Source organism: Trichechus manatus, unplaced genomic scaffold (assembly GCF_000243295.1).
Source record: "Trichechus manatus latirostris isolate Lorelei unplaced genomic scaffold, TriManLat1.0 scaffold00076, whole genome shotgun sequence".
NCBI lineage: Eukaryota > Metazoa > Chordata > Mammalia > Sirenia > Trichechidae > Trichechus > Trichechus manatus.
The window spans coordinates 2,472,548-2,480,594 of NW_004444012.1; positions in this window are offsets into that span (position 1 = coordinate 2,472,548).

Consider the following 8,047-nt stretch of genomic DNA (forward strand, 5'->3'; position numbering starts at 1 on the left):
CCTGTGGTTGTCTTTCAAGTTCTTCCACAATCTGGCCCAGTGGACCCATAATAATGTTAATAACAATGATTACAGAGCATTAATTAAGGCCCTACTATGTGCAAAGTCTTCAGCAGAGTGTCAACAGGATCCCCTGGATGGTACAAATGGCTAAGCACTGGACTACTAGCCGAAAGGTTGGCTGTTCAAACCCACCCAGAGGTACCTTGGAAGATAGGCCTGCCGTTCTGTTTCCAAAAGATCACAGCCTTGAAAACCCTACAGAGCAGTTCTACTCTGATCACACTTGGGGTCACCATGAGTAGGAATCAACTCGACAGCCACTAGCAACAATGCTCACAGCAAACTTGAATGAAAGGTGCTGGAACCCTGGTGGCACAGTGATTAAGACCTACAGGTACTAGCCAAAAGGTCAGCAGTTCACATCCACCAGCCACTCCTTGGAAACCCTATGGGGCAGTTCTATTCTGTCCTATAGGGCAGCTATGAGTCGGAATCAGCAACGGGGTCTGGTTTTTTGGTTTTATCATCATTCTTGTTTTATAGGCAAGAACATGGCCCACCTGTGTCTCCAAAACCAGGTCCCAAGCTACCTGATTTCTACATCCCAATACCATCTTTCTGTCCCCAAAACCAACATGTCTCTGCTCACTCACACAGTTTCCCTCCCTTTTTCCCAACAAAACTTCAGCACTTTTCAAGACTCAGCACAAATCCTATTGTCAGGCCACGCCGTCTGTTGTAGGACTGGAGCTGCCTTGAATTTCCTTGTAAACACATAGTCCACACACTTGTTTAAACCAAAAGCCTGGGAAGCCTCCCTGGTTCCTCCCTTTTCTTCCTTGCCCCATCCAAGCCACCAGCACATGTTATAATTGCTGCTTACCCACACATCTTGACCCTGTCCATACTTCTGTCTTCACGGCTATCCCCAGGTCCAAGCCGTGGACCTTACCTGCATCAATGGAAGAGCCTCCCAGTGGTTTGCTTGCCTCCAGTCTTGCTGCTTGTGAAGAGGCAGCCCTCAGACAAGGCAGGCAACCATGGTTTTCTCTGTTCCTCTCTTTGAGGCCTGATGTTTGTTAGCAGGATTAAAAAGATACAATTCTAGGCTAACCACTCCCCCTCCTCAGGAAGTCAGGAGGGCATGATGCAATAGGGTGTTCGTTAGCAGGGAGTATAAAACAGCTGGGGGAAGAAGTTTTCTTCGCCTTCTCAGCTATGGTGCTAATGGGCAGCACACACAACACTAAGCTTACAGCCCACCTAAGTGGGCCTACGTGACCAGGGGAGACTGACAGAAGGTAGGCTCCCATTGTGTCATTCAATGTGTCCCCAGGGCTTACATGGCAGAATTCCACCAGGACAGTTTCCAGAAACGTGTAGTGTTAACTATCCCTTTTAAGTCCCTCACCCATGACACAAAGTGGGGTGTGCATGGAAAAGTCATCGTCTCTGCCCAGACAGCTTTTGAGCCAGGGGGACTGCTTGTCTGCTGTACACTGTCCACTCCTTATTGTAGGTAATAGAAGCTACTACCCATGTACTAAGGTGTGGTCAGGTTCTGATCAGAGGGACATGATGTTTATGGAGCAATCCATAATAGTTATTGGTTTCCCTTTTCTAATGGCCTCCTAGCCATCTAGAAATCGGGGATGACCTGAGAGTACATTGCCGATTCGCCATGTTGAACCTCAGATTTGGAGCAGCAAAGCAGAGTCCGGTGGTGGTGGTGGTCTTCACTTCTCCAATCCAGTCTCCATGTGGCAACCTAGAATGATCTTTGAAAATATATGTTGAACATTACTTCTATGCTTAAAATTCTTTAACAACTTTCTTAGTTTCTAATTAGAATTGAATCCAAACTTCTTATATGGTCCATGTGATCTGCCCTCTGACAGTCACCTCTCCAGAGTCACTCAGTCCACTCCCGCTCACCACCCATCGCTTTCCATTCATTTGGTGTCCTCCCACTTCTTTGAACACAGCAAACTCTTCCATATCAGGATCTTTATATGCACTATTTCCGCTGCCTGCTTTTCCTGTTCTTGAAGACTCTGATTTAATGTTGCCTTTTCAGAGAGGCTTTTCCTGCCACTATCCTCATCTCCATTTGTAACTTGACCTTACAAATGCCAGTAAATTTCCATTAGTCCTTAAACTAGCCCAAGCCAGATTTGGCCCGCCCCACATGCACAGAAGGGCCAACTGTGACCACTAATTGACTTCAACAGAGGACTCAGCAACAGGTGGAATGAACCAGAAGGAAAATCAGCACCTGGACCCTATTCTGAAGAAAGAGGTCTGACAAGAACCATGTCACCTCCTGTTTCCTGGCTGCCTTCTAGAATTTTCCCTCCCCAGTATGCCTATGCAGCCACCATCTTGCTGCCCAAATCACATATAAGCCCTTCTTCCCTGTAGCTCGAGGAGCTGGATCTGAGGATCTTCCTCCCAGCTCGTTGCTCTGCGCATTGCAATAAAGTTACTTTCTCAAAGACCAGTGTCCAGATAATTGGCAAGTCTGAGTGCGCCAGACAAGGACCTACCTTTTAGGGTTTGTAACATATTATTATCACTGCACCCTGTTAATTTCTCCATGGGCTGAAGTCAAGTTCAATCTGTTTTTGTTTGCTTGACTAATGCCTGTCCCCCCGCTAGACTGTGAGCCACATGAGCACAGGGACCATGTCCGTTTCATTCACCACTGTGTCCCCAGCACCCTGTGGGAGGAGCACAATAAGTATATGTTGACCAAATTAATCAGTCAATTGAACATACAATCCTCCCAGATAGATTTAAGGGTTTTAATAGGGATCATTGTTATTTTCTTCTTCTTTAACACCTAACTGAATACTGAGAATATGACAGGTACTCAAAAAAAATTCCTTACCGGTAGATTGAATTCATGCTGAAAACATGTCCTCTTGTTTCCAGCTACCCTTGCTGATGATGAGATCCACCAAGCTGCTGATGGGGAAGTAGATCAGTCTCAAGAGTGTGGACTCTGATCTTGAACCTCAGCTCTACCATTTACTAACAGTGTGACTTAGAGCAAGTAGCCTCTTTAGGTCTCAGTTTTCATCAATAAAATGGGGATAGTGATAGACCCTACTTTATTGTTTTGTTGTAAAGTTAAATTAGATAATACATTTGAAGAGCTTAGTACTGTGCTGGCACGTAGTAAGTACTCAAAAATTGCTAAATAATAGCAAACTACTATCATAATCATTATTTTAGGCACCCAGTTTATTGATGAGGTTGCCTACGTCCAAGGAAGCCAATGAGAGAAGCACAAAGATCCAAAAGTAACCTCCTAAGAGGAGAAGCAATGTCTACTTCACTCCAGGAAACAATAAGGAGTCCCTCCCTGTGAGTATTTTATTTCCTACCCAACTTAATTCAGCAAAACATAAATATATCCTATACACCAGCTACCCTTGCTAATAATAACACTGCCCTGTCAGCAGCCCAGAGGATATACAAGGAATTGTTTCAGTGACGGGGGTAGGGGTTAGAGGTATAAAAAGCACAATGGAATGTAATTACTGTCCTCAAGTGGTTTCCTTTCTTATCCACTCCACCTCTCTTACAACTTGTGAGAACTCAGAAGTGAGAATGTCAGATGTGGTGGGGAGAACAAAGGGAAAAAATGCAGCCAGTTATCTGACATTGGAGAAATAAACATTTCCCCCAAAGGTCTCAGGTCAATGGACATTTCTTTGTGGCCACCCCACTGCCAGCCACTGACCCTGCTTGCTTTATATTTGCAATTGTCCAGGAGGACAAATGTTCATCTTGTCTGGCCAGCCCCTCAATCGGTTCTGGGAGTGGAATAACTTCCTCTTTACCCAAAAGCACAGATCATGCATAGAGCCAAATTAATGGTTTTCTAAAAAAGAAAATATCTTGACTTGTCAGATTAGTTAAGCTAAGTAGCCCAGAATAAGATGTCAATATACCTTTCATAAGTATCTTTAACGTAATGAAGATACTGCCAATCAATGTCTTATATCATCCAGCAAACCCTCGTTGAGCAACTCATCATACTGAGTAAAGATAGGAATAAGATAGACTCCTGCTCCCCAAAACTCCATGGTCTAGAGGGGGTTCATAAGTGCACTAACAATTATAACTGAATGTGGTAAGTGCTCAGCAGAGTCCAACACTGGATGTTAGGGGAACACAGAGGAGAGACTCCTGACATCCGTACTTTATGATTGATGATATGTTTCCAAATATGGATAAATGAGCATCTGGACAATTCAGGGTCTGAGTTTCAGAGATCTAAATGCTAGTCTGGGGAAAAATGAAGAAAAGAACTAAGCGATAGAGTTAAAACCTTGAGTCAGACTTACTAAGAAGTGGAATAATTTATTAGAAGCCCAGCACACACACTAGTCCTTCCCATTTGCTTAAAGATATCTGAAATCCCACCACAGTCACTTCATTCATTTGGAGTTAAATACAAATCCTCCAGGAGGGTTGCTCTCAGTCATTCACACTTTAGTTTGAATGTGTTTTGAGTTAAATTTCTGACAGGGATGTAAGACCCAGGATGTCGTTCCACCTAAATCCTCTCATAACAAATACCTCCTGCAGACACACATACAACGCCTACTCAAGGAATGGATTTAAGTACTCATGTTTGTTTTCTGAGATGTAACAACTTTATTTTCTTGGTTCTCACCACAGGTTTTAACTTCCTTTGCTTCCTCAACCCATCATAGCCACCACCTGCTATGTGTCAGTTCCAGATACCACGAACAACTAACAGCATTGTCTGTGCCTCTGAGTTCAAACCAGAGCAAGAGAAAAAAGTACAAGTCCTTATGTCACTTATATCCCTCTCTGGACCCGTCAGTCCTAGAGCCATGAATGAAACCATCTTGCCAACCTAGGGCTATCCCTAGGGGCGTTATGTAAGTGTGTGTGAGATGGGGATAGTGCCTGTATAAGAGGCAGCTCAGTTGCTAATGGCTTTCCAGTTGTAACTTTCCATTTCCTATGAGGCCCTACGCTTCTTATCCTCAGGTTCTAGGAGTTTCTTTATTTATTTTTAATAAACTCCCTTCCTAACTTGATCTAGTTTGAAGGAGGTTCTGTTCCTTGACACTAAGTGAGCTTTGACTAGAACCTGGAACCACAGCATATGGAATCCAAGCCCTCGAGAAAGCAAGAGAAACCCCACAATGCCGGCACGTTCCATGGAGCCAGGAAGCTGAGGGAGAGTAGGGACAGGAGCAATGTTTCTCCCTAACGGCCCACTTCTCCACGGGCCCACCTGGTTGGAGAAGGAGTTCACTGAAAGAGCTGGCTTAGGAAGTCAACTTCTCTCATGTCAGCTTAAGTGAGTGAATCTATTTGTCCATCTAATCTGATTCTGTAGACAGAAAGTGAAGCAAAGAAAGCCAGGCTATTGAATGGGGATGAGAGGAGGGACAGGGGGATGGTGGGAGATGAAGAGCACAAAAAAAAAATACTCATGGCCAACATCCTAGCTCTCTGTTGATTGTTCCAGCCAGTACTATGTATGGGAGCACACGCACACACACACACACACACATATGCATACATACACACATGCACACACACAGCCTCTGCTCCTCCCAGGGCTCCATGAAAGAGTCTCTATTTTCCACCTTGCCCTCCTTCACTTCCTCATCCAAATCCCCTTTAACTATTTTCTGCTTCCTGAGCTTCCTGTTCTGATTATTTGGCTCAAGAAAGACTCAGGATCTATAGAGATACCGTGACAAGGTATCCACCTCTCCAGAAATACCTCTATCAAAGTCCAGTCTTCCCTCTATCCACTCCCTCCCGACTCAGCCTCCAAAGTCCATGCTAGAGAGAAAGGAAAGGGGAAGGGAAGGGAAGTAAATCTGATAAACCCTTGCTTTGTGCTGACCACTGTGCTGAGTGTTCTAAGTACAGGATATCATTACACTCGTATCACAACCCTAAAAGCACGATACTGGCTAGCCCTTCTTTACTGAGGTTCAGACAGTCTCTGTGATTTGCTTAAGATCACTCAAGTAGTCAGTGGCAAAACTAGGATTTGAACTCAAAACATTTCCACCCATAGCCCATGCAACATCAATACTTCAAGTCAGTCTAATAAAATACAACGTGCAGGAAACTATTGTTAAATTACACGTGTTTTCTGGAGGAAAGATTTTTCTAGCTTACTCCCAAGAACATAGATGAGGTAACTGATACCTTAATCAGCATAGTCTGCTCTCCAAGGGCAGCAAGGAAAGGACACGTAAGTTTCAACGTGGGAGAGAGGTAGGAAGTGTTTCTAGTAGCCGGTGTCTAGGGATGAGAAACACTGGGAAACACGTCCAAGCAGTAGACTCTAGAGTTCAGGACGGGTTGGAGGAAATTTTACCGTTTTGCCTAAGGCAGATTTGCATTTAACTTTCCTACAGGAAGCCTGTGCTATCACTACATGATGGCTACCTGTCACTATCCAGTAGTATTTCAAAAGTTCCCCAAGTTCTAGGTTCAACACAAACCTGTTGACCCAATTGCTTGAGTTCTGTGAATTTACACTTGACTCCCGAGTCCACTTCTCATCACCTGTTAATGCCATATTTAGTTCAGCTTTACTGCAGCCTTCCCTTGGGTCTGTTTTTCTTTTATGTCCCGTCCCCCACCCTGATTTCCATGGAAGCTACAGAAAAATAAGTCAACAAAGATGCTGAGAGGCATGTGGGCCACACCTGCTTAACTGTCTCCTGACTCAGCACCGCTTCTTTGGCCTCCAGCAAGGAGAGGAGAGGGCTCAGGAAAGCTTTATTTGAACTGAAGCTCCTTATCCTCATAGTCAATCTTGCTTGCATCCCTGGCTAGTGAGTGAACTGCTAGGAATGTCTTCTACCAACAAGCTCACCTGTGACCAGTTGCTTTCGTAGCCTCTTCCAAGCTTTTTTCAAAGAGGGTGAGCTTGGTTAGCATGGCAACAGTCAAGCTCTGCCTAGGGGAAGGAGTCCTTATATAAAGAGCCTGGAAGACCTCAAGGTGAATGTAGGCAACCTTTGTTGTTTTAGGCCTATCAGCTGTAGGAAATACTTATGAGGTTTGTATCGTGGTAACCATAAAGTGAATTTGACTTATTAGTTATTTCCTCTTAAAAAATTGGCCAGTCTGGTCATATAGACATCACTGGGTTCTGGGGTCTCTGGGCCACACTGGGTTTTTAAAAAAAAAAAAAAATTCTGGTCAATCACACAAACCATCATCCAAAAGTTCTCCATCTTGCCTCCTAGTTTTATTTGAGTGAAGTCGCTACCCTTGTCAGGGCCTATCAAACCAAATCAAACTCCGGAATATGAACACAGGAGCCCTCCAACAATTGGTCCCTCCCCTTCAAACTACATAATTTTTCTCCTGCTCTAGCTCATTGTGTATGATGTGTTTGAGCCATTCTCCTCCCTTCCTTTGGCTACTCACCCCTCCCCAATCAATAACATTGATTATTACCTGTGGTGGGAAGGTATGACTCTGTTCTCATGCCTGGCCAGGCACAGAGACTTCCTTGAAACTTTTGCCAGAACTATATGGGAAGACACTCTTTTGTCCTAGGGGCTGGTAAGTTGGTAGACCATCATGTTCAACATGTAGAGAGATCCCATTCAACAAATGGAGAGAAAGGTGGGACACCAGGGACATTTTTTGAGGCCCTGGATCCAGCAAATCAGCCCTACCTCCCCAAATATCCCATTTTCTTCAGTAATTTTCCTTTAACTCCACTCTCTTGGATATTTAAACACATATGCATAATCACAATTGCTTGTTTAAAAAAAAAAGAGAAATAGTGTTCTGGGGTCTTAACAATTTTTTGTTTGTTTATTGATGTAGTTTAAATGAAGTTCACATTTCAAGTTAGTCTCCCATACAAAAATTTATACACACCCTGTTATGTGACCCTAATTGCTCTCCCCATACAGCACACTCCTCCTTTCCACCCCAGACTCCCCATGTCCATTCAACCACTTCCTAGCCCTCTCTGCCTTCCCATTTCACCTCCGGACAGAAGCTGCCC